Source organism: Schistocerca gregaria, chromosome 3 (assembly GCF_023897955.1).
Source record: "Schistocerca gregaria isolate iqSchGreg1 chromosome 3, iqSchGreg1.2, whole genome shotgun sequence".
Taxonomy (NCBI): Eukaryota; Metazoa; Arthropoda; class Insecta; order Orthoptera; family Acrididae; genus Schistocerca; species Schistocerca gregaria.
This window is the reverse complement of record NC_064922.1, coordinates 21,332,911-21,359,356: the sequence shown is the minus strand read 5'-3', so window position 1 is coordinate 21,359,356 and position 26,446 is coordinate 21,332,911. Positions and strand designations below refer to the sequence as shown.

The 26,446-nt window shown below is 49.3% G+C and overlaps 14 non-coding genes across 14 annotated transcripts; all 14 read right to left on the bottom strand.

Annotated features, from left to right (window-relative positions):
* Window positions 1–356: 356 nt before the first annotated feature.
* On the bottom strand, window positions 357–430 carry Trnaa-agc (transfer RNA alanine (anticodon AGC)). Its single transcript has one exon. It is a non-coding gene; the product is annotated as a tRNA-Ala (tRNA).
* A 1,397-nt stretch (window positions 431–1,827) lies between these two features.
* Window positions 1,828–1,901, bottom strand: Trnaa-agc (transfer RNA alanine (anticodon AGC)). The gene has a single exon. It is a non-coding gene; the product is annotated as a tRNA-Ala (tRNA).
* Window positions 1,902–3,287: 1,386 nt separating this feature from the next.
* On the bottom strand, window positions 3,288–3,361 carry Trnaa-agc (transfer RNA alanine (anticodon AGC)). Its single transcript has one exon. It is a non-coding gene; the product is annotated as a tRNA-Ala (tRNA).
* A 2,855-nt stretch (window positions 3,362–6,216) lies between these two features.
* On the bottom strand, window positions 6,217–6,290 carry Trnaa-agc (transfer RNA alanine (anticodon AGC)). Its single transcript has one exon. It is a non-coding gene; the product is annotated as a tRNA-Ala (tRNA).
* Window positions 6,291–7,687: 1,397 nt separating this feature from the next.
* Trnaa-agc (transfer RNA alanine (anticodon AGC)) lies at window positions 7,688–7,761 on the bottom strand. The gene has a single exon. It is a non-coding gene; the product is annotated as a tRNA-Ala (tRNA).
* Window positions 7,762–9,147: 1,386 nt separating this feature from the next.
* On the bottom strand, window positions 9,148–9,221 carry Trnaa-agc (transfer RNA alanine (anticodon AGC)). Its single transcript has one exon. It is a non-coding gene; the product is annotated as a tRNA-Ala (tRNA).
* A 2,846-nt stretch (window positions 9,222–12,067) lies between these two features.
* On the bottom strand, window positions 12,068–12,141 carry Trnaa-agc (transfer RNA alanine (anticodon AGC)). Its single transcript has one exon. It is a non-coding gene; the product is annotated as a tRNA-Ala (tRNA).
* Window positions 12,142–13,527: 1,386 nt separating this feature from the next.
* Trnaa-agc (transfer RNA alanine (anticodon AGC)) lies at window positions 13,528–13,601 on the bottom strand. The gene has a single exon. It is a non-coding gene; the product is annotated as a tRNA-Ala (tRNA).
* Window positions 13,602–16,445: 2,844 nt separating this feature from the next.
* Window positions 16,446–16,519, bottom strand: Trnaa-agc (transfer RNA alanine (anticodon AGC)). Its single transcript has one exon. It is a non-coding gene; the product is annotated as a tRNA-Ala (tRNA).
* A 2,857-nt stretch (window positions 16,520–19,376) lies between these two features.
* Window positions 19,377–19,450, bottom strand: Trnat-agu (transfer RNA threonine (anticodon AGU)). The gene has a single exon. It is a non-coding gene; the product is annotated as a tRNA-Thr (tRNA).
* Window positions 19,451–20,845: 1,395 nt separating this feature from the next.
* On the bottom strand, window positions 20,846–20,919 carry Trnaa-agc (transfer RNA alanine (anticodon AGC)). The gene has a single exon. It is a non-coding gene; the product is annotated as a tRNA-Ala (tRNA).
* Window positions 20,920–22,316: 1,397 nt separating this feature from the next.
* Trnat-agu (transfer RNA threonine (anticodon AGU)) lies at window positions 22,317–22,390 on the bottom strand. The gene has a single exon. It is a non-coding gene; the product is annotated as a tRNA-Thr (tRNA).
* A 1,395-nt stretch (window positions 22,391–23,785) lies between these two features.
* On the bottom strand, window positions 23,786–23,859 carry Trnaa-agc (transfer RNA alanine (anticodon AGC)). Its single transcript has one exon. It is a non-coding gene; the product is annotated as a tRNA-Ala (tRNA).
* Window positions 23,860–25,256: 1,397 nt separating this feature from the next.
* Window positions 25,257–25,330, bottom strand: Trnat-agu (transfer RNA threonine (anticodon AGU)). The gene has a single exon. It is a non-coding gene; the product is annotated as a tRNA-Thr (tRNA).
* Between the last annotated feature and the right edge of the window lie 1,116 nt (window positions 25,331–26,446).

Sequence of the window (26,446 nt, the reverse complement as noted above, 5' to 3'; positions counted from 1 at the left end):
TACGGCTTAGGCCGCTCTTCTAGTGTGTCTGCTCTGTGTCTGAAGGCAGCGAGGGGCTGCAAGCTTCCTGTGTTCGCACCTATATCACCTGTGCTTCCTTGTCAGAGACAGACTATCGCAAAACATACAACTCACTCCATGAATTGATTGCTACGGCATCTGTTATCAGCAGTCACAACCAGCAACACCAGTAGCAGCCGACTGCACGCAAAGAATGGGAACGTGCAGTGGGATTTACGTGAAATCGGCGCAATTGTGGATGCTAATCGTTCGCTTGTATCTGCCTACACACCTCTGCCGGTTGGGAATTATTCCACTTGCCTGGCAAGGTGCGCATGTAGGTGTGTTAAAAATTCTGGAGGCGCTGGGTATCGATCCCAGTACCTCTCGCACGCTAAGCGAGCGCTCTACCATCTGAGCTACGCCCACCACCCCGATAACTAGTAGTGCTACATACAGTCATATCAACGTCACAGACCCTTGCACTCCCATTATTCCGCAGACAAACACTACTCTCTATGTATCAGTGAGGTTGTCTTTCAGGTTTCGTGCATTCTGCATCGAATCGTAGTTGGCCACAATGAAAGTGGCACGCATAACGTCGAAAATAGAGTTCAGACACCGCTCTGAGTAAGACGAACGTGTTGTCCACCTCTAGACTTCAATGACGTTAAGCCGTGATACCTAAGACAGATCTGCACTCGATGACACCACGATAACAGCCGGTCCCCACACTTACATCTTGCTCTCCTTATGACAGTATACATCATATCAGTCTGTGACGCTGGTTTTGCAACTTCTTGCGTGCGTTTATGTTCGCTGCGACCAACACTTACCATGCACTGACCACAAAACATGGAGGAGCCGGGGCTTGAAACCGAGATCGTTCACACGCTAAGCGAACGATCTGCCAACTGAGCTACAGCTACACACACGACCAAGCCTGGCTATTCTCCATTCTTTGCGACTCTGATGTGCACGGACACGATGGTTGGTTGGTTTGTAGCGGCGAAGGTACCAGAATACAAAGGCATGGACACGTTCATATACACAAGAGTTCCAAGTAGTTTCGATGCTCTGGTATTACGAATGCAAATTCCATCTGTTTTGAACGTCTTAAATTGAAAGGGCGGTCACAAATTGGTCCATTTCACTCCTTGTCGACAATCACACAGCACCTGAGGTAACAAGCACATCTCGAGCCCCATTGTGCTCTCCATTGTTCATGCCAACTCAGTGCCTCGCTCTTTGCTACTGTGTAAAACTCTTGTCGTCCAACTGCAAAACACTGGGACACAACAAGTTTCCGCGTCCCCATTGCACTGATCGTACTACGAAACGCTCCCCAAACTTGGCAATCACCCATGCAGATGACTTTTCCGACTTTACACGACGCTCACGCAACGCTCACGCTAGTGACAGCCTTATTTATAGTTCGACGTCGCGCCAAAGCGAATGAGCACATTTCGCCTACGGCTTAGGCCGCTCTTCTAGTGTGGCTGCTCTGTGTCTGCAGGCAGCGAGGGGCTGCAAGCTTCCTGTGTTCGCACCTATATCACCTGTGCTTCCTTGTCAGAGACAGACTATCGCAAAACATACAACTCACTCCATGAATTGATTGCTACGGCATCTGTTATCAGCAGTCACAACCAGCAACACCAGTAGCAGCCGACTGCACGCAAAGAATGGGAGCGTGCAGTGGGATTTACGTGAAATCGGCGCAATTGTGGATGCTAATCGTTCGCTTGTATCTGCCTACACACCTCTGCCGGTTGGGAATTATTCCACTTGCATGGCAAGGTGCGCATGTAGGTGTGTTAAAAATTCTGGAGGCGCTGGGTATCGATCCCAGTACCTCTCGCACGCTAAGCGAGCGCTCTACCATCTGAGCTACGCCCACCGCCCCGATAACTAGTTGTGCTACATACAGTCATATCAACGTCACAGACCCTTGCACTCCCATTATTCCGACGACAAACACTACTCACTATGTATCATTGAGGGTGTCTTTCAGGTTTCGTGCATTCTGCATCGAATCGTAGTTGGCCACAATGAAAGTGGCACGCATAACGTCGAAAATAGAGTTCAGACACCGCTCTGAGTAAGACGAACGTGTTGTCCACCTCTAGACTTCAATGACGTTAAGCCGTGATACCTAAGACAGATCTGCACTCGATGACACCACGATAACAGCCGGTCCCCACACTTACATCTTGCTCTCCTTATGACAGTATACATCATATCAGTCTGTGACGCTGGTTTTGCAACTTCTTGCGTGCGTTTATGTTCGCTGCGACCAACACTTACCATGCACTGACCACAAAACATGGAGGAGCCGGGGCCTGAAACCGAGACCGTTCACACGCTAAGCGAACGATCTGCCAACTGAGCTACAGCTACACACACGACCAAGCCTGGCTATTCTCCATTCTTTGCGACTCTGATGTGCACGGACACGATGGTTGGTTGGTTTGTAGCGGCGAAGGTACCAGAATACAAAGGCGCGGACATGTTCATATACACAAGAGTTCCAAGTAGTTTCGATGCTCTGGTATTACGAATGCAAATTCCGTCTGTTTTGAACGTCTTAAATTGAAAGGGCGGTCACAAATTGGTCCATTTCACTGCTTGTCCACAATCACACAGCACCTGAGGTAACAAGCACATCTCGAGCCCCATTGTGCTCTCCATTGTTCATGCCAACTCAGTGCCTCGCTCTTTGCTACTGTGTAAAACTCTTGTCGTCCAACTGCAAAACACTGGGACACAACAAGTTTCCGCGTCCCCATTGCACTGATCGTACTACGAAACGCTCCCCAAACTTGGCAATCACCCATGCAGATGACTTTTCCGACTTTACACGACGCTCACGCTAGTGACAGCCTTATTTATAGTTCGACGTCGCGCCAAAGCGAATAAGCACATTTCGCCTACGGCTTAGGCCGCTCTTCTAGTGTGTCTGCTCTGTGTCTGCAGGCAGCGAGGGGCTGCAAGCTTCCTGTGTTCGCACCTATATCACCTGTGCTTCCTTGTCAGAGACAGACTATCGCAAAACATACAACTCACTCCATGAATTGATTGCTACGGCATCTGTTATCAGCAGTCACAACCAGCAACACCAGTAGCAGCCGACTGCACGCAAAGAATGGGAGCGTGCAGTGGGATTTACGTGAAATCGGCGCAATTGTGGATGCTAATCGTTCGCTTGTATCTGCCTACACACCTCTGCCGGTTGGGAATTATTCCACTTGCATGGCAAGGTGCGCATGTAGGTGTGTTAAAAATTCTGGAGGCGCTGGGTATCGATCCCAGTACCTCTCGCACGCTAAGCGAGCGCTCTACCATCTGAGCTACGCCCACCGCCCCGATAACTAGTTGTGCTACATACAGTCATATCAACGTCACAGACCCTTGCACTCCCATTATTCCGCAGACAAACACTACTCACTATGTATCATTGAGGGTGTCTTTCAGGTTTCGTGCATTCTGCATCGAATCGTAGTTGGCCACAATGAAAGTGGCACGCATAACGTCGAAAATAGAGTTCAGACACCGCTCTGAGTAAGACGAACGTGTTGTCCACCTCTAGACTTCAATGACGTTAAGCCGTGATACCTAAGACAGATCTGCACTCGATGACACCACGATAACAGCCGGTCCCCACACTTACATCTTGCTCTCCTTATGACAGTATACATCATATCAGTCTGTGACGCTGGTTTTGCAACTTCTTGCGTGCGTTTATGTTCGCTGCGACCAACACTTACCATGCACTGACCACAAAACATGGAGGAGCCGGGGCCTGAAACCGAGACCGTTCACACGCTAAGCGAACGATCTGCCAACTGAGCTACAGCTACACACACGACCAAGCCTGGCTATTCTCCATTCTTTGCGACTCTGATGTGCACGGACACGATGGTTGGTTGGTTTGTAGCGGCGAAGGTACCAGAATACAAAGGCGCGGACACGTTCATATACACAAGAGTTCCAAGTAGTTTCGATGCTCTGGTATTACGAATGCAAATTCCGTCTGTTTTGAACGTCTTAAATTGAAAGGGCGGTCACAAATTGGTCCATTTCACTGCTTGTCCACAATCACACAGCACCTGAGGTAACAAGCACATCTCGAGCCCCATTGTGCTCTCCATTGTTCATGCCAACTCAGTGCCTCGCTCTTTGCTACTGTGTAAAACTCTTGTCGTCCAACTGCAAAACACTGGGACACAACAAGTTTCCGCGTCCCCATTGCACTGATCGTACTACGAAACGCTCCCCAAACTTGGCAATCACCCATGCAGATGACTTTTCCGACTTTACACGACGCTCACGCTAGTGACAGCCTTATTTATAGTTCGACGTCGCGCCAAAGCGAATGAGCACATTTCGCCTACGGTTTAGGCCGCTCTTCTAGTGTGTCTGCTCTGTGTCTGCAGGCAGCGAGGGGCTGCAAGCTTCCTGTGTTCGCACCTATATCACCTGTGCTTCCTTGTCAGAGACAGACTATCGCAAAACATACAACTCACTCCATGAATTGATTGCTACGGCATCTGTTATCAGCAGTCACAACCAGCAACACCAGTAGCAGCCGACTGCACGCAAAGAATGGGAACGTGCAGTGGGATTTACGTGAAATCGGCGCAATTGTGGATGCTAATCGTTCGCTTGTATCTGCCTACACACCTCTGCCGGTTGGGAATTATTCCACTTGCATGGCAAGGTGCGCATGTAGGTGTGTTAAAAATTCTGGAGGCGCTGGGTATCAATCCCAGTACCTCTCGCACGCTAAGCGATCGCTCTACCATCTGAGCTACGCCCACCGCCCCGGTAACTAGTAGTACTACATACAGTCATATCAACGTCACAGACCCTTGCACTCCCATTATTCCGCAGACAAACACTACTCTCTATGTATCAGTGAGGTTGTCTTTCAGGTTTCGTGCATTCTGCATCGAATCGTAGTTGGCCACAATGAAAGTGGCACGCATAACGTCGAAAATAGAGTTCAGACACCGCTCTGAGTAAGACGAACGTGTTGTCCACCTCTAGACTTCAATGACGTTAAGCCGTGATACCTAAGACAGATCTGCACTCGATGACACCACGATAACAGCCGGTCCCCACACTTACATCTTGCTCTCCTTATGACAGTATACATCATATCAGTCTGTGACGCTGGTTTTGCAACTTCTTGCGTGCGTTTATGTTCGCTGCGACCAACACTTACCATGCACTGACCACAAAACATGGAGGAGCCGGGGCTTGAAACCGAGACCGTTCACACGCTAAGCGAACGATCTGCCAACTGAGCTACAGCTACACACACGACCAAGCCTGGCTATTCTCCATTCTTCGCGACTCTGATGTGCACGGACACGATGGTTGGTTGGTTTGTAGCGGCGAAGGTACCAGAATACAAAGGCGCGGACACGTTCATATACACAAGAGTTCCAAGTAGTTTCGATGCTCTGGTATTACGAATGCAAATTCCGTCTGTTTTGAACGTCTTAAATTGAAAGGGCGGTCACAAATTGGTCCATTTCACTCCTTGTCCACAATCACACAGCACCTGAGGTAACAAGCACATCTCAAGCCCCATTGTGCTCTCCATTGTTCATGCCAACTCAGTGCCTCGCTCTTTGCTACTGTGTCAAAATCTTGTCGTCCAACTGCAAAACACTGGGACACAACAAGTTTCCGCTTCCCCTTTGCACTGATCGTACTACGAAACGCTCCCCAAACCTGGCAATCACCCATTCAGATGACTTTTCCGACTTTACACGACGCTCACGCAACGCTCACGCTAGTGACAGCCTTATTTATAGTTCGACGTCGCGCCAAAGCGAATGAGCACATTTCGCCTACGGCTTAGGCCGCTCTTCTAGTGTGGCTGCTCTGTGTCTGCAGGCAGCGAGGGGCTGCAAGCTTCCTGTGTTCGCACCTATATCACCTGTGCTTCCTTGTCAGAGACAGACTATCGCAAAACATACAACTCACTCCATGAATTGATTGCTACGGCATCTGTTATCAGCAGTCACAACCAGCAACACCAGTAGCAGCCGACTGCACGCAAAGAATGGGAACGTGCTGTGATTTACGTGAAATCGGCGCAATTGTGGATGCTAATCGTTCGCTTGTATCTGCCTACACACCTCTGCCGGTTGGGAATTATTGCACTTGCATGGCAAGGTGCGCATGTAGGTGTGTTAAAAATTCTGGAGGCGCTGGGTATCGATCCCAGTACCTCTCGCACGCTAAGCGAGCGCTCTACCATCTGAGCTACGCCCACCCCCCCGATAACTAGTAGTGCTACATACAGTCATATCAACGTCACAGACCCTTGCACTCCCATTTTTCCGCAGACAAACACTACTCTCTATGTATCAGTGAGGGTGTCTTTCAGGTTTCGTGCATTCTGTATCGAATCGTAGTTGGCCACAATGAAAGTGGCACGCATAACGTCGAAAATAGAGTTCAGACACCGCTCTGAGTAAGACGAACGTCTTGTCCACCTCTAGACTTCAATGACGTTAAGCCGTGATACCTAAGACAGATCTGCACTCGATGACACCACGATAACAGCCGGTCCCCACACTTACATCTTGCTCTCCTTATGACAGTATACATCATATCAGTCTGTGACGCTGGTTTTGCAACTTCTTGCGTGCGTTTATGTTCGCTGCGACCAACACTTACCATGCACTGACCACAAAACATGGAGGAGCCGGGGCTTGAAACCGAGATCGTTCACACGCTAAGCGAACGATCTGCCAACTGAGCTACAGCTACACACACGACCAAGCCTGGCTATTCTCCATTCTTTGCGACTCTGATGTGCACGGACACGATGGTTGGTTGGTTTGTAGCGGCGAAGGTACCAGAATACAAAGGCATGGACACGTTCATATACACAAGAGTTCCAAGTAGTTTCGATGCTCTGGTATTACGAATACAAATTCCATCTGTTTTGAACGTCTTAAATTGAAAGGGCGGTCACAAATTGGTCCATTTCACTCCTTGTCGACAATCACACAGCACCTGAGGTAACAAGCACATCTCGAGCCCCATTGTGCTCTCCATTGTTCATGCCAACTCAGTGCCTCGCTCTTTGCTACTGTGTAAAACTCTTGTCGTCCAACTGCAAAACACTGGGACACAACAAGTTTCCGCGTCCCCATTGCACTGATCGTACTACGAAACGCTCCCCAAACTTGGCAATCACCCATGCAGATGACTTTTCCGACTTTACACGACGCTCACGCAACGCTCACGCTAGTGACAGCCTTATTTATAGTTCGACGTCGCGCCAAAGCGAATGAGCACATTTCGCCTACGGCTTAGGCCGCTCTTCTAGTGTGGCTGCTCTGTGTCTGCAGGCAGCGAGGGGCTGCAAGCTTCCTGTGTTCGCACCTATATCACCTGTGCTTCCTTGTCAGAGACACACTATCGCAAAACATACAACTCACTCCATGAATTGATTGCTACGGCATCTGTTATCAGCACTCACAACCAGCAACACCAGTAGCAGCCGACTGCACGCAAAGAATGGGAACGTGCAGTGGGATTTACGTGAAATCGGCGCAATTGTGGATGCTAATCGTTCGCTTGTATCTGCCTACACACCTCTGCTGGTTGGGAATTATTCCACTTGCATGGCAAGGTGCGCATGTAGGTGTGTTAAGAACTCTGGAGGCGCTGGGTATCGATCCCAGTACCTCTCGCACGCTAAGCGAGCGCTCTACCATCTGAGCTACGCCCACCGCCCCGATAACTAGTAGTGCTACATACAGTCATATCAACGTCACAGACCCTTGCACTCCCATTATTCCGCAGACAAACACTACTCTCTATGTATCAGTGAGGGTGTCTTTCAGGTTTCGTGCATTCTGTATCGAATCGTAGTTGGCCACAATGAAAGTGGCACGCATAACGTCGAAAATAGAGTTCAGACACCGCTCTGAGTAGGACGAACGTGTTGTCCACCTCTAGACTTCAATGACGTTAAGCCGTGATACCTAAGACAGATCTGCACTCGATGACACCACGATAACAGCCGGTCCCCACACTTACATCTTGCTCTCCTTATGACAGTATACATCATATCAGTCTGTGACGCTGGTTTTGCAACTTCTTGCGTGCGTTTATGTTCGCCGCGACCAACACTTACCATGCACTGACCACAAAACATGGAGAAGCCGGGGCTTGAACCCGAGACCGTTCACACGCTAAGCGAACGATCTGCCAACTGAGCTACAGCTACACACACGACCAAGCCTGGCTATTCTCCATTCTTTGCGACTCTGATGTGCACGGACACGATGGTTGGTTGGTTTGTAGCGGCGAAGGTACCAGAATACAAAGGCGCGGACACGTTCATATACACAAGAGTTCCAAGTAGTTTCGATGCTCTGGTATTACGAATGCAAATTCCGTCTGTTTTGAACGTCTTAAATTGAAAGGGCGGTCACAAATTGGTCCATTTCACTCCTTGTCCACAATCACACAGCACCTGAGGTAACAAGCACATCTCGAGCCCTATTGTGCTCTCCATTGTTCATGCCAACTCAGTGCCTCGCTCTTTGCTACTGTGTAAAACTCTTGTCGTCCAACTGCAAAACACTGCGACACAACAAGTTTCCGCGTCCCCATTGCACTGATCGTACTACGAAACGCTCCCCAAACTTGGCAATCACCCATGCAGATGACTTTTCCGACTTTACACGACGCTCACGCTAGTGACAGCCTTATTTATAGTTCGACGTCGCGCCAAAGCGAATAAGCACATTTCGCCTACGGCTTAGGCCGCTCTTCTAGTGTGTCTGCTCTGTGTCTGCAGGCAGCGAGGGGCTGCAAGCTTCCTGTGTTCGCACCTATATCACCTGTGCTTCCTTGTCAGAGACAGACTATCGCAAAACATACAACTCACTCCATGAATTGATTGCTACGGCATCTGTTATCAGCAGTCACAACCAGCAACACCAGTAGCAGCCGACTGCACGCAAAGAATGGGAGCGTGCAGTGGGATTTACGTGAAATCGGCGCAATTGTGGATGCTAATCGTTCGCTTGTATCTGCCTACACACCTCTGCCGGTTGGGAATTATTCCACTTGCATGGCAAGGTGCGCATGTAGGTGTGTTAAAAATTCTGGAGGCGCTGGGTATCGATCCCAGTACCTCTCGCACGCTAAGCGAGCGCTCTACCATCTGAGCTACGCCCACCGCCCCGATAACTAGTTGTGCTACATACAGTCATATCAACGTCACAGACCCTTGCACTCCCATTATTCCGCAGACAAACACTACTCTCTATGTATCATTGAGGGTGTCTTTCAGGTTTCGTGCATTCTGCATCGAATCGTAGTTGGCCACAATGAAAGTGGCACGCATAACGTCGAAAATAGAGTTCAGACACCGCTCTGAGTAAGACGAACGTGTTGTCCACCTCTAGACTTCAATGACGTTAAGCCGTGATACCTAAGACAGATCTGCACTCGATGACACCACGATAACAGCCGGTCCCCACACTTACATCTTGCTCTCCTTATGACAGTATACATCATATCAGTCTGTGACGCTGGTTTTGCAACTTCTTGCGTGCGTTTATGTACGCTGCGACCAACACTTACCATGCACTGACCACAAAACATGGAGGAGCCGGGGCCTGAAACCGAGACCGTTCACACGCTAAGCGAACGATCTGCCAACTGAGCTACAGCTACACACACGACCAAGCCTGGCTATTCTCCATTCTTTGCGACTCTGATGTGCACGGACACGATGGTTGGTTGGTTTGTAGCGGCGAAGGTACCAGAATACAAAGGCGCGGACACGTTCATATACACAAGAGTTCCAAGTAGTTTCGATGCTCTGGTATTACGAATGCAAATTCCGTCTGTTTTGAACGTCTTAAATTGAAAGGGCGGTCACAAATTGGTCCATTTCACTGCTTGTCCACAATCACACAGCACCTGAGGTAACAAGCACATCTCGAGCCCCATTGTGCTCTCCATTGTTCATGCCAACTCAGTGCCTCGCTCTTTGCTACTGTGTAAAACTCTTGTCGTCCAACTGCAAAACACTGGGACACAACAAGTTTCCGCGTCCCCATTGCACTGATCGTACTACGAAACGCTCCCCAAACTTGGCAATCACCCATGCAGATGACTTTTCCGACTTTACACGACGCTCACGCTAGTGACAGCCTTATTTATAGTTCGACGTCGCGCCAAAGCGAATGAGCACATTTCGCCTACGGTTTAGGCCGCTCTTCTAGTGTGTCTGCTCTGTGTCTGCAGGCAGCGAGGGGCTGCAAGCTTCCTGTGTTCGCACCTATATCACCTGTGCTTCCTTGTCAGAGACAGACTATCGCAAAACATACAACTCACTCCATGAATTGATTGCTACGGCATCTGTTATCAGCAGTCACAACCAGCAACACCAGTAGCAGCCGACTGCACGCAAAGAATGGGAACGTGCAGTGGGATTTACGTGAAATCGGCGCAATTGTGGATGCTAATCGTTCGCTTGTATCTGCCTACACACCTCTGCCGGTTGGGAATTATTCCACTTGCATGGCAAGGTGCGCATGTAGGTGTGTTAAAAATTCTGGAGGCGCTGGGTATCAATCCCAGTACCTCTCGCACGCTAAGCGATCGCTCTACCATCTGAGCTACGCCCACCGCCCCGGTAACTAGTAGTACTACATACAGTCATATCAACGTCACAGACCCTTGCACTCCCATTATTCCGCAGACAAACACTACTCTCTATGTATCAGTGAGGTTGTCTTTCAGGTTTCGTGCATTCTGCATCGAATCGTAGTTGGCCACAATGAAAGTGGCACGCATAACGTCGAAAATAGAGTTCAGACACCGCTCTGAGTAAGACGAACGTGTTGTCCACCTCTAGACTTCAATGACGTTAAGCCGTGATACCTAAGACAGATCTGCACTCGATGACACCACGATAACAGCCGGTCCCCACACTTACATCTTGCTCTCCTTATGACAGTATACATCATATCAGTCTGTGACGCTGGTTTTGCAACTTCTTGCGTGCGTTTATGTTCGCTGCGACCAACACTTACCATGCACTGACCACAAAACATGGAGGAGCCGGGGCTTGAAACCGAGACCGTTCACACGCTAAGCGAACGATCTGCCAACTGAGCTACAGCTACACACACGACCAAGCCTGGCTATTCTCCATTCTTCGCGACTCTGATGTGCACGGACACGATGGTTGGTTGGTTTGTAGCGGCGAAGGTACCAGAATACAAAGGCGCGGACACGTTCATATACACAAGAGTTCCAAGTAGTTTCGATGCTCTGGTATTACGAATGCAAATTCCGTCTGTTTTGAACGTCTTAAATTGAAAGGGCGGTCACAAATTGGTCCATTTCACTCCTTGTCCACAATCACACAGCACCTGAGGTAACAAGCACATCTCAAGCCCCATTGTGCTCTCCATTGTTCATGCCAACTCAGTGCCTCGCTCTTTGCTACTGTGTCAAAATCTTGTCGTCCAACTGCAAAACACTGGGACACAACAAGTTTCCGCTTCCCCTTTGCACTGATCGTACTACGAAACGCTCCCCAAACCTGGCAATCACCCATTCAGATGACTTTTCCGACTTTACACGACGCTCACGCTAGTGACAGCCTTATTTATAGTTCGACGTCGCGCCAAAGCGAATGAGCACATTTCGCCTACGGCTTAGGCCGCTCTTCTAGTGTGGCTGCCCTGTGTCTGCAGGCAGCGAGGGGCTGCAAGCTTCCTGTGTTCGCACCTATATCATCTGTGCTTCCTTGTCAGAGACAGACTATCGCAAAACATACAACTCACTCCATGAATTGATTGCTACGGCATCTGTTATCAGCAGTCACAACCAGCAACACCAGTAGCAGCCGACTGCACGCAAAGAATGGGAACGTGCAGTGGGATTTACGTGAAATCGGCGCAATTGTGGATGCTAATCGTTCGCTTGTATCTGCCTACACACCTCTGCTGGTTGGGAATTATTCCACTTGCATGGCAAGGTGCGCATGTAGGTGTGTTAAGAACTCTGGAGGCGCTGGGTATCGATCCCAGTACCTCTCGCACGCTAAGCGAGCGCTCTACCATCTGAGCTACGCCCACCGCCCCGATAACTAGTAGTGCTACATACAGTCATATCAACGTCACAGACCCTTGCACTCCCATTATTCCGCAGACAAACACTACTCTCTATGTATCAGTGAGGGTGTCTTTCAGGTTTCGTGCATTCTGTATCGAATCGTAGTTGGCCACAATGAAAGTGGCACGCATAACGTCGAAAATAGAGTTCAGACACCGCTCTGAGTAGGACGAACGTGTTGTCCACCTCTAGACTTCAATGACGTTAAGCCGTGATACCTAAGACAGATCTGCACTCGATGACACCACGATAACAGCCGGTCCCCACACTTACATCTTGCTCTCCTTATGACAGTATACATCATATCAGTCTGTGACGCTGGTTTTGCAACTTCTTGCGTGCGTTTATGTTCGCCGCGACCAACACTTACCATGCACTGACCACAAAACATGGAGAAGCCGGGGCTTGAACCCGAGACCGTTCACACGCTAAGCGAACGATCTGCCAACTGAGCTACAGCTACACACACGACCAAGCCTGGCTATTCTCCATTCTTTGCGACTCTGATGTGCACGGACACGATGGTTGGTTGGTTTGTAGCGGCGAAGGTACCAGAATACAAAGGCGCGGACACGTTCATATACACAAGAGTTCCAAGTAGTTTCGATGCTCTGGTATTACGAATGCAAATTCCGTCTGTTTTGAACGTCTTAAATTGAAAGGGCGGTCACAAATTGGTCCATTTCACTCCTTGTCCACAATCACACAGCACCTGAGGTAACAAGCACATCTCGAGCCCTATTGTGCTCTCCATTGTTCATGCCAACTCAGTGCCTCGCTCTTTGCTACTGTGTAAAACTCTTGTCGTCCAACTGCAAAACACTGCGACACAACAAGTTTCCGCGTCCCCATTGCACTGATCGTACTACGAAACGCTCCCCAAACTTGGCAATCACCCATGCAGATGACTTTTCCGACTTTACACGACGCTCACGCTAGTGACAGCCTTATTTATAGTTCGACGTCGCGCCAAAGCGAATAAGCACATTTCGCCTACGGCTTAGGCCGCTCTTCTAGTGTGTCTGCTCTGTGTCTGCAGGCAGCGAGGGGCTGCAAGCTTCCTGTGTTCGCACCTATATCACCTGTGCTTCCTTGTCAGAGACAGACTATCGCAAAACATACAACTCACTCCATGAATTGATTGCTACGGCATCTGTTATCAGCAGTCACAACCAGCAACACCAGTAGCAGCCGACTGCACGCAAAGAATGGGAGCGTGCAGTGGGATTTACGTGAAATCGGCGCAATTGTGGATGCTAATCGTTCGCTTGTATCTGCCTACACACCTCTGCCGGTTGGGAATTATTCCACTTGCATGGCAAGGTGCGCATGTAGGTGTGTTAAAAATTCTGGAGGCGCTGGGTATCGATCCCAGTACCTCTCGCACGCTAAGCGAGCGCTCTACCATCTGAGCTACGCCCACCGCCCCGATAACTAGTTGTGCTACATACAGTCATATCAACGTCACAGACCCTTGCACTCCCATTATTCCGCAGACAAACACTACTCTCTATGTATCATTGAGGGTGTCTTTCAGGTTTCGTGCATTCTGCATCGAATCGTAGTTGGCCACAATGAAAGTGGCACGCATAACGTCGAAAATAGAGTTCAGACACCGCTCTGAGTAAGACGAACGTGTTGTCCACCTCTAGACTTCAATGACGTTAAGCCGTGATACCTAAGACAGATCTGCACTCGATGACACCACGATAACAGCCGGTCCCCACACTTACATCTTGCTCTCCTTATGACAGTATACATCATATCAGTCTGTGACGCTGGTTTTGCAACTTCTTGCGTGCGTTTATGTACGCTGCGACCAACACTTACCATGCACTGACCACAAAACATGGAGGAGCCGGGGCCTGAAACCGAGACCGTTCACACGCTAAGCGAACGATCTGCCAACTGAGCTACAGCTACACACACGACCAAGCCTGGCTATTCTCCATTCTTTGCGACTCTGATGTGCACGGACACGATGGTTGGTTGGTTTGTAGCGGCGAAGGTACCAGAATACAAAGGCGCGGACACGTTCATATACACAAGAGTTCCAAGTAGTTTCGATGCTCTGGTATTACGAATGCAAATTCCGTCTGTTTTGAACGTCTTAAATTGAAAGGGCGGTCACAAATTGGTCCATTTCACTGCTTGTCCACAATCACACAGCACCTGAGGTAACAAGCACATCTCGAGCCCCATTGTGCTCTCCATTGTTCATGCCAACTCAGTGCCTCGCTCTTTGCTACTGTGTAAAACTCTTGTCGTCCAACTGCAAAACACTGGGACACAACAAGTTTCCGCGTCCCCATTGCACTGATCGTACTACGAAACGCTCCCCAAACTTGGCAATCACCCATGCAGATGACTTTTCCGACTTTACACGACGCTCACGCTAGTGACAGCCTTATTTATAGTTCGACGTCGCGCCAAAGCGAATGAGCACATTTCGCCTACGGTTTAGGCCGCTCTTCTAGTGTGTCTGCTCTGTGTCTGCAGGCAGCGAGGGGCTGCAAGCTTCCTGTGTTCGCACCTATATCACCTGTGCTTCCTTGTCAGAGACAGACTATCGCAAAACATACAACTCACTCCATGAATTGATTGCTACGGCATCTGTTATCAGCAGTCACAACCAGCAACACCAGTAGCAGCCGACTGCACGCAAAGAATGGGAACGTGCAGTGGGATTTACGTGAAATCGGCGCAATTGTGGATGCTAATCGTTCGCTTGTATCTGCCTACACACCTCTGCCGGTTGGGAATTATTCCACTTGCATGGCAAGGTGCGCATGTAGGTGTGTTAAAAATTCTGGAGGCGCTGGGTATCAATCCCAGTACCTCTCGCACGCTAAGCGATCGCTCTACCATCTGAGCTACGCCCACCGCCCCGGTAACTAGTAGTACTACATACAGTCATATCAACGTCACAGACCCTTGCACTCCCATTATTCCGCAGACAAACACTACTCTCTATGTATCAGTGAGGTTGTCTTTCAGGTTTCGTGCATTCTGCATCGAATCGTAGTTGGCCACAATGAAAGTGGCACGCATAACGTCGAAAATAGAGTTCAGACACCGCTCTGAGTAAGACGAACGTGTTGTCCACCTCTAGACTTCAATGACGTTAAGCCGTGATACCTAAGACAGATCTGCACTCGATGACACCACGATAACAGCCGGTCCCCACACTTACATCTTGCTCTCCTTATGACAGTATACATCATATCAGTCTGTGACGCTGGTTTTGCAACTTCTTGCGTGCGTTTATGTTCGCTGCGACCAACACTTACCATGCACTGACCACAAAACATGGAGGAGCCGGGGCTTGAAACCGAGACCGTTCACACGCTAAGCGAACGATCTGCCAACTGAGCTACAGCTACACACACGACCAAGCCTGGCTATTCTCCATTCTTCGCGACTCTGATGTGCACGGACACGATGGTTGGTTGGTTTGTAGCGGCGAAGGTACCAGAATACAAAGGCGCGGACACGTTCATATACACAAGAGTTCCAAGTAGTTTCGATGCTCTGGTATTACGAATGCAAATTCCGTCTGTTTTGAACGTCTTAAATTGAAAGGGCGGTCACAAATTGGTCCATTTCACTCCTTGTCCACAATCACACAGCACCTGAGGTAACAAGCACATCTCAAGCCCCATTGTGCTCTCCATTGTTCATGCCAACTCAGTGCCTCGCTCTTTGCTACTGTGTCAAAATCTTGTCGTCCAACTGCAAAACACTGGGACACAACAAGTTTCCGCTTCCCCTTTGCACTGATCGTACTACGAAACGCTCCCCAAACCTGGCAATCACCCATTCAGATGACTTTTCCGACTTTACACGACGCTCACGCTAGTGACAGCCTTATTTATAGTTCGACGTCGCGCCAAAGCGAATGAGCACATTTCGCCTACGGCTTAGGCCGCTCTTCTAGTGTGGCTGCTCTGTGTCTGCAGGCAGCGAGGGGCTGCAAGCTTCCTGTGTTCGCACCTATATCACCTGTGCTTCCTTGTCAGAGACAGACTATCGCAAAACATACAACTCACTCCATGAATTGATTGCTACGGCATCTGTTATCAGCAGTCACAACCAGCAACACCAGTAGCAGCCGACTGCACGCAAAGAATGGGAACGTGCTGTGATTTACGTGAAATCGGCGCAATTGTGGATGCTAATCGTTCGCTTGTATCTGCCTACACACCTCTGCCGGTTGGGAATTATTGCACTTGCATGGCAAGGTGCGCATGTAGGTGTGTTAAAAATTCTGGAGGCGCTGGGTATCGATCCCAGTACCTCTCGCACGCTAAGCGAGCGCTCTACCATCTGAGCTACGCCCACCACCCCGATAACTAGTAGTGCTACATACAGTCATATCAACGTCACAGCCCCTTGCACTCCCATTATTCCGCAGACAAACACTACTCTCTATGTATCAGTGAGGGTGTCTTTCAGGTTTCGTGCATTCTGTATCGAATCGTAGTTGGCCACAATGAAAGTGGCACGCATAACGTCGAAAATAGAGTTCAGACACCGCTCTGAGTAAGACGAACGTCTTGTCCACCTCTAGATTTCAATGACGTTAAGCCGTGATACCTAAGACAGATCTGCACTCGATGACACCACGATAACAGCCGGTCCCCACACTTACATCTTGCTCTCCTTATGACAGTATACATCATATCAGTCTGTGACGCTGGTTTTGCAACTTCTTGCGTGCGTTTATGTTCGCTGCGACCAACACTTACCATGCACTGACCACAAAACATGGAGGAGCCGGGGCTTGAAACCGAGACCGTTCACACGCTAAGCGAACGATCTGCCAACTGAGCTACAGCTACACAAACGACCAAGCCTGGCTATTCTCCATTCTTTGCGACTCTGATGTGCACGGACACGATGGTTGGTTGGTTTGTAGCGGCGAAGGTACCAGAATACAAAGGCGCGGACACGTTCATATACACAAGAGTTCCAAGTAGTTTCGATGCTCTGGTATTACGAATGCAAATTCCGTCTGTTTTGAACGTCTTAAATTGAAAGGGCGGTCACAAATTGGTCCATTTCACTCCTTGTCCACAATCACACAGCACCTGAGGTAACAAGCACATCTCAAGCCCCATTGTGCTCTCCATTGTTCTTGCCAACTCAGTGCCTCGCTCTTTGCTACTGTGTAAAACTCTTGTCGTCCAACTGCAAAACACTGGGACACAACAAGTTTCCGCGTCCCCATTGCACTGATCGTACTACGAAAAGCTCCCCAAACTTGGCAATCACCCATGCTGATGACTTTTCCGACTTTACACGACGCTCACGCAACGCTCACGCTAGTGACAGCCTTATTTATAGTTCGACGTCGCGCCAAAGCGAATGAGCACATTTCGCCTACGGCTTATGTCGCTCTTCTAGTGTGGCTGCTCTGTGTCTGCAGGCAGCGAGGGGCTGCAAGCTTCCTGTGTTCGCACCTATATCACCTGTGCTTTCTTCTCAGAGACAGACTATCGCAAAACATACAACTCACTCCATGAATTGATTGCTACGGCATCTGTTATCAGCAGTCACAACCAGCAACACCAGTAGCAGCCGACTGCACGCAAAGAATGGGAACGTGCAGTGGGATTTACGTGAAATCGGCGCAATTGTGGATGCTAATCGTTCGCTTGTATCTGCCTACACACCTCTGCCGGTTGGGAATTATTCCACTTGCATGGCAAGGTGCGCATGTAGGTGTGTTAAAAATTCTGGAGGCGCTGGGTATCGATCCCAGTACCTCTCGCACGCTAAGCGAGCGCTCTACTATCTGAGCTACGCCCAACCCCCCAACAACTAGTAGTGCTACATACAGTCATATCAACGTCACAGACCCTTGCACTCCTATTATTCCGCAGACAAACACTACTCTCTATGTATCAGTGAGGGTGTCTTTCAGGTTTCGTGCATTCTGCATCGAATCGTAGTTGGCCACAATGAAAGTGGCACGCATAACGTCGAAAATAGAGTTCAGACACCGCTCTGAGTAAGACGAACGTGTTGTCCACCTCTAGACTTCAATGACGTTAAGCCGTGATACCTAAGACAGATCTGCACTCAATGACACCACGATAACAGCCGATCCCCACACTTACATCTTGCTCTCCTTATGACAGTATACATCATATCAGTCTGTGACGCTGGTTTTGCAACTTCTTGCGTGCGTTTATGTTCGCCGCGACCAACACTTACCATGCACTGACCACAAAACATGGAGAAGCCGGGGCTTGAAACCGAGACCGTTCACACGCTAAGCGAACGATCTGCCAACTGAGCTACAGCTACACACACGACCAAGCCTGGCTATTCTCCATTCTTTGCGACTCTGATGTGCACGGACACGATGGTTGGTTGGTTTGTAGCGGCGAAGGTACCAGAATACAAAGGCGCGGACACGTTCATATACACAAGAGTTCCAAGTAGTTTCGATGCTCTGGTATTACGAATGCAAATTCCGTCTGTTTTGAACGTCTTAAATTGAAAGGGCGGTCACAAATAGGTCCATTTCACTCATTGTCCACAATCACACAGCACCTGAGGTAACAAGCACATCTCGAGCCCCATTGTGCTCTCCAATGTTCATGCCAACTCAGTGCCTCGCTCTTTGCTACTGTGTAAAACTCTTGTCGTCCAACTGCAAAACACTGGGACACAACAAGTTTCCGCGTCCCCATTGCACTGATCGTACTACGAAACGCTCCCCAAACTTGGCAATCACCCATGCAGATGACTTTTCCGACTTTACACGACGCTCACGCTAGTGACAGCCTTATTTATAGTTCGACGTCGCGCCGAAGCGAATGAGCACATTTCGCCTACGGCTTAGGCCGCTCTTCTAGTGTGGCTGCTCTGTGTCTGCAGGCAGCGAGGGGCTGCAAGCTTCCTGTGTTCGCACCTATATCACCTGTGCTTCCTTGTCAGAGACAGACTATCGCAAAACATACAACTCACTCCATGAATTGATTGCTACGGCATCTGTTATCAGCAGTCACAACCAGCAACACCAGTAGCAGCCGACTGCACGCAAAGAATGGGAACGTGCAATGGGATTTACGTGAAATCGGCGCAATTGTGGATGCTAATCGTTCGCTTGTATCTGCCTACACACCTCTGCCGGTTGGGAATTATTCCACTTGCATTGCAAGGTGCGCATGTAGGTGTGTTAAAATTTCTGGAGGCGCTGGGTATCGATCCCAGTACCTCTCGCACACTAAGCGAGCGCTCTACCATCTGAGCTACGCCCACCGCCCCGATAACTAGTAGTGCTACATACAGTCATATCAACGTCACAGACCCTTGCACTCCCATTATTCCGCAGACAAACACTACTCTCTATGTATCAGTGAGGGTGTCTTTCAGGTTTCGTGCATTCTGCATCGAATCGTAGTTGGCCACAATGAAAGTGGCACGCATAACGTCGAAAATAGAGTTCAGACACCGCTCTGAGTAAGACGAACGTGTTGTCCACCTCTAGACTTCAATGACGTTAAGCCGTGATACCTAAGACAGATCTGCACTCGATGACACCACAGTAACAGCCGGCCCCACACTTACATCTTGCTCTCCTTATGACAGTATACATCATATCAGTCTGTGACGCTGGTTTTGCAACTTCTTGCGTGCGTTTATGTTCGCTGCGACCAACACTTACCATGCACTGACCACAAAACATGGAGGAGACGGGGCTTGAAACCGAGACCGTTCACACGCTAAGCGAACGATCTGCCAACTGAGCTACAGCTACACACACGACCAAGCCTGGCTATTCTCCATTCTTTGTGACTCTGATGTGCACGGACACGATGGTTGGTTGGTTTGTAGCGGCGAAGGTACCAGAATACAAAGGCGCGGACACGTTCATATACACAAGAGTTCCAAGTAGTTTCGATGCTCTGGTATTACGAATGCAAATTCCGTCTGTTTTGAACGTCTTAAATTGAAAGGGCGGTCACAAATTGGTCCATTTCACTCCTTGTCGACAATCACACAGCACCTGAGGTAACAAGCACATCTCGAGCCCCATTGTGCTCTCCATTGTTCATGCCAACTCAGTGCCACGCTCTTTGCTACTGTGTCAAACTCTTGTCGTCCAACTGCAAAACACTGGGACACAACAAGTTTCCGCTTCCCCTTTGCACTGATCGTACTACGAAACGCTCCCCAAACTTGGCAATCACCCATGCAGATGACTTTTCCGACTTTACACGACGCTCACGCAACGCTCACGCTAGTGACAGCCTTATTTATAGTTCGACGTCGCGCCAAAGCGAATGAGCACATTTCGCCTACGGCTTAGGCCGCTCTTCTAGTGTGGCTGCCCTGTGTCTGCAGGCAGCGAGTGGCTGCAAGCTTCCTGTGTTCGCACCTATATCACCTGCGCTTCCTTGTCAGAGACAGACTATCGCAAAACATACAACTCACTCCATGAATTGATTGCTACGGCATCTGTTATCAGCAGTCACAACCAGCAACACCAGTAGCAGCCGACTGCACGCAAAGAATGGGAACGTGCAGTGGGATTTACGTGAAATCGGCGCAATTGTGGATGCTAATCGTTCGCTTGTATCTGCCTACACACCTCTGCCGGTTGGAATTATTCCACTTGCATGGCAAGGTGCGCATGTAGGTGTGTTAAAAATTCTGGAGGCGCTGGGTATCGATCCCAGTACCTCTCGCACGCTAAGCGAGCGCTCTACCATCTGAGCTACGCCCACCCCCCCAATAACTAGTAGTTCTACATACAGTCATATCAACGTCAGAGACCCTTGCACTCCCATTATTCCGCAGACAAACACTACTCTCTATGTATCAGTGAGGGTGTCTTTCAGGTTTCGTGCATTCTGTATCGAATCGTAGTTGGCCACAATGAAAGTGGTACGCATAACGTCGAAAATAGAGTTCAGACACCGCTCTGAGTAAGACGAACGTGTTGTACACCTCTAGACTTCAATGACGTTAAGCCGTGATACCTAAGACAGATCTGCACTCGATGACACCACGATAACAGCCGATCCCCACACTTACATCTTGCTCTCCTTATGACAGTATACATCATATCAGTCTGTGACGCTGGTTTTGCTACTTGTTGCGTGCGTTTATGTTCGCTGCGACCAACACTTACCATGCACTGACCACAAAACATGGAGGAGCCGGGGCTTGAAACCGAGACCGTTCACACACTAAGCGAACGATCTGCCAACTGAGCTACAGCTACACACACGACCAAGCCTGGCTATTCTCCATTCTTTGCGACTCTGATGTGCACGGACACGATGGTTGGTTGGTTTGTAGCGGCGAAGGTACCAGAATACAAAGGCGCGGACACGTTCATATACACAAGAGTTCCAAGTAGTTTCGATGCTCTGGTATTACGAATGCAAATTCCGTCTGTTTTGAACGTCTTAAATTGAAAGAGCGGTCACAAATTGGTCCATTTCACTCCTTGTCGACAATCACACAGCACCTGAGGTAACAAGCACATCTCGAGCCCCATTGTGCTCTCCATTGTTCATGCCAACTCAGTGCCTCGCTCTTTGCTACTGTGTAAAACTCTTGTCGTCCAACTGCAAAACACTGGGACACAACAAGTTTCCGCGTCCCCATTGCACTGATCGTACTACGAAACGCTCCCCAAACTTGGCAATCACCCATGCAGATGACTTTTCCGACTTTACACGACGCTCACGCAACGCTCACGCTAGTGACAGCCTTATTTATAGTTCGACGTCGCGCCGAAGCGAATGAGCACATTTCGCCTACGGCTTAGGCCGCTCTTCTAGTGTGGCTGCTCTGTGTCTGCAGGCAGCGAGGGGCTGCAAGCTTCCTGTGTTCGCACCTATATCACCTGTGCTTCCTTGTCAGAGACAGACTATCGCAAAACATACAACTCACTCCATGAATTGATTGCTACGGCATCTGTTATCAGCAGTCACAACCAGCAACACCAGTAGCAGCCGACTGCACGCAAAGAATGGGAACGTGCAATGGGATTTACGTGAAATCGGCGCAATTGTGGATGCTAATCGTTCGCTTGTATCTGCCTACACACCTCTGCCGGTTGGGAATTATTCCACTTGCATTGCAAGGTGCGCATGTAGGTGTGTTAAAATTTCTGGAGGCGCTGGGTATCGATCCCAGTACCTCTCGCACACTAAGCGAGCGCTCTACCATCTGAGCTACGCCCACCGCCCCGATAACTAGTAGTGCTACATACAGTCATATCAACCTCACAGACCCTTGCACTCCCATTATTCCGCAGACAAACACTACTCTCTATGTATCAGTGAGGGTGTCTTTCAGGTTTCGTGCATTCTGCATCGAATCGTAGTTGGCCACAATGAAAGTGGCACGCATAACGTCGAAAATAGAGTTCAGACACCGCTCTGAGTAAGACGAACGTGTTGTCCACCTCTAGACTTCAATGACGTTAAGCCGTGATACCTAAGACAGATCTGCACTCGATGACACCACAGTAACAGCCGGCCCCACACTTACATCTTGCTCTCCTTATGACAGTATACATCATATCAGTCTGTGACGCTGGTTTTGCAACTTCTTGCGTGCGTTTATGTTCGCTGCGACCAACACTTACCATGCACTGACCACAAAACATGGAGGAGACGGGGCTTGAAACCGAGACCGTTCACACGCTAAGCGAACGATCTGCCAACTGAGCTACAGCTACACACACGACCAAGCCTGGCTATTCTCCATTCTTTGTGACTCTGATGTGCACGGACACGATGGTTGGTTGGTTTGTAGCGGCGAAGGTACCAGAATACAAAGGCGCGGACACGTTCATATACACAAGAGTTCCAAGTAGTTTCGATGCTCTGGTATTACGAATGCAAATTCCGTCTGTTTTGAACGTCTTAAATTGAAAGGGCGGTCACAAATTGGTCCATTTCACTCCTTGTCGACAATCACACAGCACCTGAGGTAACAAGCACATCTCGAGCCCCATTGTGCTCTCCATTGTTCATGCCAACTCAGTGCCACGCTCTTTGCTACTGTGTCAAACTCTTGTCGTCCAACTGCAAAACACTGGGACACAACAAGTTTCCGCTTCCCCTTTGCACTGATCGTACAACGAAACGCTCCCCAAACTTGGCAATCACCCATGCAGATGACTTTTCCGACTTTACACGACGCTCACGCAACGCTCACGCTAGTGACAGCCTTATTTATAATTCGACGTCGCGCCAAAGCGAATGAGCACATTTCGCCTACGGCTTAGGCCGCTCTTCTAGTGTGGCTGCCCTGTGTCTGCAGGCAGCGAGGGGCTGCAAGCTTCCTGTGTTCGCACCTATATCACCTGCGCTTCCTTGTCAGAGACAGACTATCGCAAAACATACAACTCACTCCATGAATTGATTGCTACGGCATCTGTTATCAGCAGTCACAACCAGCAACACCAGTAGCAGCCGACTGCACGCAAAGAATGGGAACGTGCAGTGGGATTTACGTGAAATCGGCGCAATTGTGGATGCTAATCGTTCGCTTGTATCTGCCTACACACCTCTGCCGGTTGGAATTATTCCACTTGCATGGCAAGGTGCGCATGTAGGTGTGTTAAAAATTCTGGAGGCGCTGGGTATCGATCCCAGTACCTCTCGCACGCTAAGCGAGCGCTCTACCATCTGAGCTACGCCCACCCCCCCAATAACTAGTAGTGCTACATACAGTCATATCAACGTCAGAGACCCTTGCACTCCCATTATTCCGCAGACAAACACTACTCTCTATGTATCAGTGAGGGTGTCTTTCAGGTTTCGTGCATTCTGTATCGAATCGTAGTTGGCCACAATGAAAGTGGTACGCATAACGTCGAAAATAGAGTTCAGACACCGCTCTGAGTAAGACGAACGTGTTGTACACCTCTAGACTTCAATGACGTTAAGCCGTGATACCTAAGACAGATCTGCACTCGATGACACCACGATAACAGCCGATCCCCACACTTACATCTTGCTCTCCTGATGACAGTATACATCATATCAGTCTGTGACGCTGGTTTTGCTACTTGTTGCGTGCGTTTATGTTCGCTGCGACCAACACTTACCATGCACTGACCACAAAACATGGAGGAGCCGGGGCTTGAAACCGAGACCGTTCACACACTAAGCGAACGATCTGCCAACTGAGCTACAGCTACACACACGACCAAGCCTGGCTATTCTCCATTCTTTGCGACTCTGATGTGCACGGACACGATGGTTGGTTGGTTTGTAGCGGCGAAGGTACCAGAATACAAAGGCGCGGACACGTTCATATACACAAGAGTTCCAAGTAGTTTCGATGCTCTGGTATTACGAATGCAAATTCCGTCTGTTTTGAACGTCTTAAATTGAAAGAGCGGTCACAAATTGGTCCATTTCACTCCTTGTCGACAATCACACAGCACCTGAGGTAACAAGCACATCTCGAGCCCCATTGTGCTCTCCATTGTTCATGCCAACTCAGTGCCTCGCTCTTTGCTACTGTGTAAAACTCTTGTCGTCCAACTGCAAAACACTGGGACACAACAAGTTTCCGCGTCCCCATTGCACTGATCGTACTACGAAACGCTCCCCAAACTTGGCAATCACCCATGCAGATGACTTTTCCGACTTTACACGACGCTCACGCAACGCTCACGCTAGTGACAGCCTTATTTATAGTTCGACGTCGCGCCGAAGCGAATGAGCACATTTCGCCTACGGCTTAGGCCGCTCTTCTAGTGTGGCTGCTCTGTGTCTGCAGGCAGCGAGGGGCTGCAAGCTTCCTGTGTTCGCACCTATATCACCTGTGCTTCCTTGTCAGAGACAGACTATCGCAAAACATACAACTCACTCCATGAATTGATTGCTACGGCATCTGTTATCAGCAGTCACAACCAGCAACACCAGTAGCAGCCGACTGCACGCAAAGAATGGGAACGTGCAATGGGATTTACGTGAAATCGGCGCAATTGTGGATGCTAATCGTTCGCTTGTATCTGCCTACACACCTCTGCCGGTTGGGAATTATTCCACTTGCATTGCAAGGTGCGCATGTAGGTGTGTTAAAATTTCTGGAGGCGCTGGGTATCGATCCCAGTACCTCTCGCACACTAAGCGAGCGCTCTACCATCTGAGCTACGCCCACCGCCCCGATAACTAGTAGTGCTACATACAGTCATATCAACCTCACAGACCCTTGCACTCCCATTATTCCGCAGACAAACACTACTCTCTATGTATCAGTGAGGGTGTCTTTCAGGTTTCGTGCATTCTGCATCGAATCGTAGTTGGCCACAATGAAAGTGGCACGCATAACGTCGAAAATAGAGTTCAGACACCGCTCTGAGTAAGACGAACGTGTTGTCCACCTCTAGACTTCAATGACGTTAAGCCGTGATACCTAAGACAGATCTGCACTCGATGACACCACAGTAACAGCCGGCCCCACACTTACATCTTGCTCTCCTTATGACAGTATACATCATATCAGTCTGTGACGCTGGTTTTGCAACTTCTTGCGTGCGTTTATGTTCGCTGCGACCAACACTTACCATGCACTGACCACAAAACATGGAGGAGACGGGGCTTGAAACCGAGACCGTTCACACGCTAAGCGAACGATCTGCCAACTGAGCTACAGCTACACACACGACCAAGCCTGGCTATTCTCCATTCTTTGTGACTCTGATGTGCACGGACACGATGGTTGGTTGGTTTGTAGCGGCGAAGGTACCAGAATACAAAGGCGCGGACACGTTCATATACACAAGAGTTCCAAGTAGTTTCGATGCTCTGGTATTACGAATGCAAATTCCGTCTGTTTTGAACGTCTTAAATTGAAAGGGCGGTCACAAATTGGTCCATTTCACTCCTTGTCGACAATCACACAGCACCTGAGGTAACAAGCACATCTCGAGCCCCATTGTGCTCTCCATTGTTCATGCCAACTCAGTGCCACGCTCTTTGCTACTGTGTCAAACTCTTGTCGTCCAACTGCAAAACACTGGGACACAACAAGTTTCCGCTTCCCCTTTGCACTGATCGTACAACGAAACGCTCCCCAAACTTGGCAATCACCCATGCAGATGACTTTTCCGACTTTACACGACGCTCACGCAACGCTCACGCTAGTGACAGCCTTATTTATAATTCGACGTCGCGCCAAAGCGAATGAGCACATTTCGCCTACGGCTTAGGCCGCTCTTCTAGTGTGGCTGCCCTGTGTCTGCAGGCAGCGAGGGGCTGCAAGCTTCCTGTGTTCG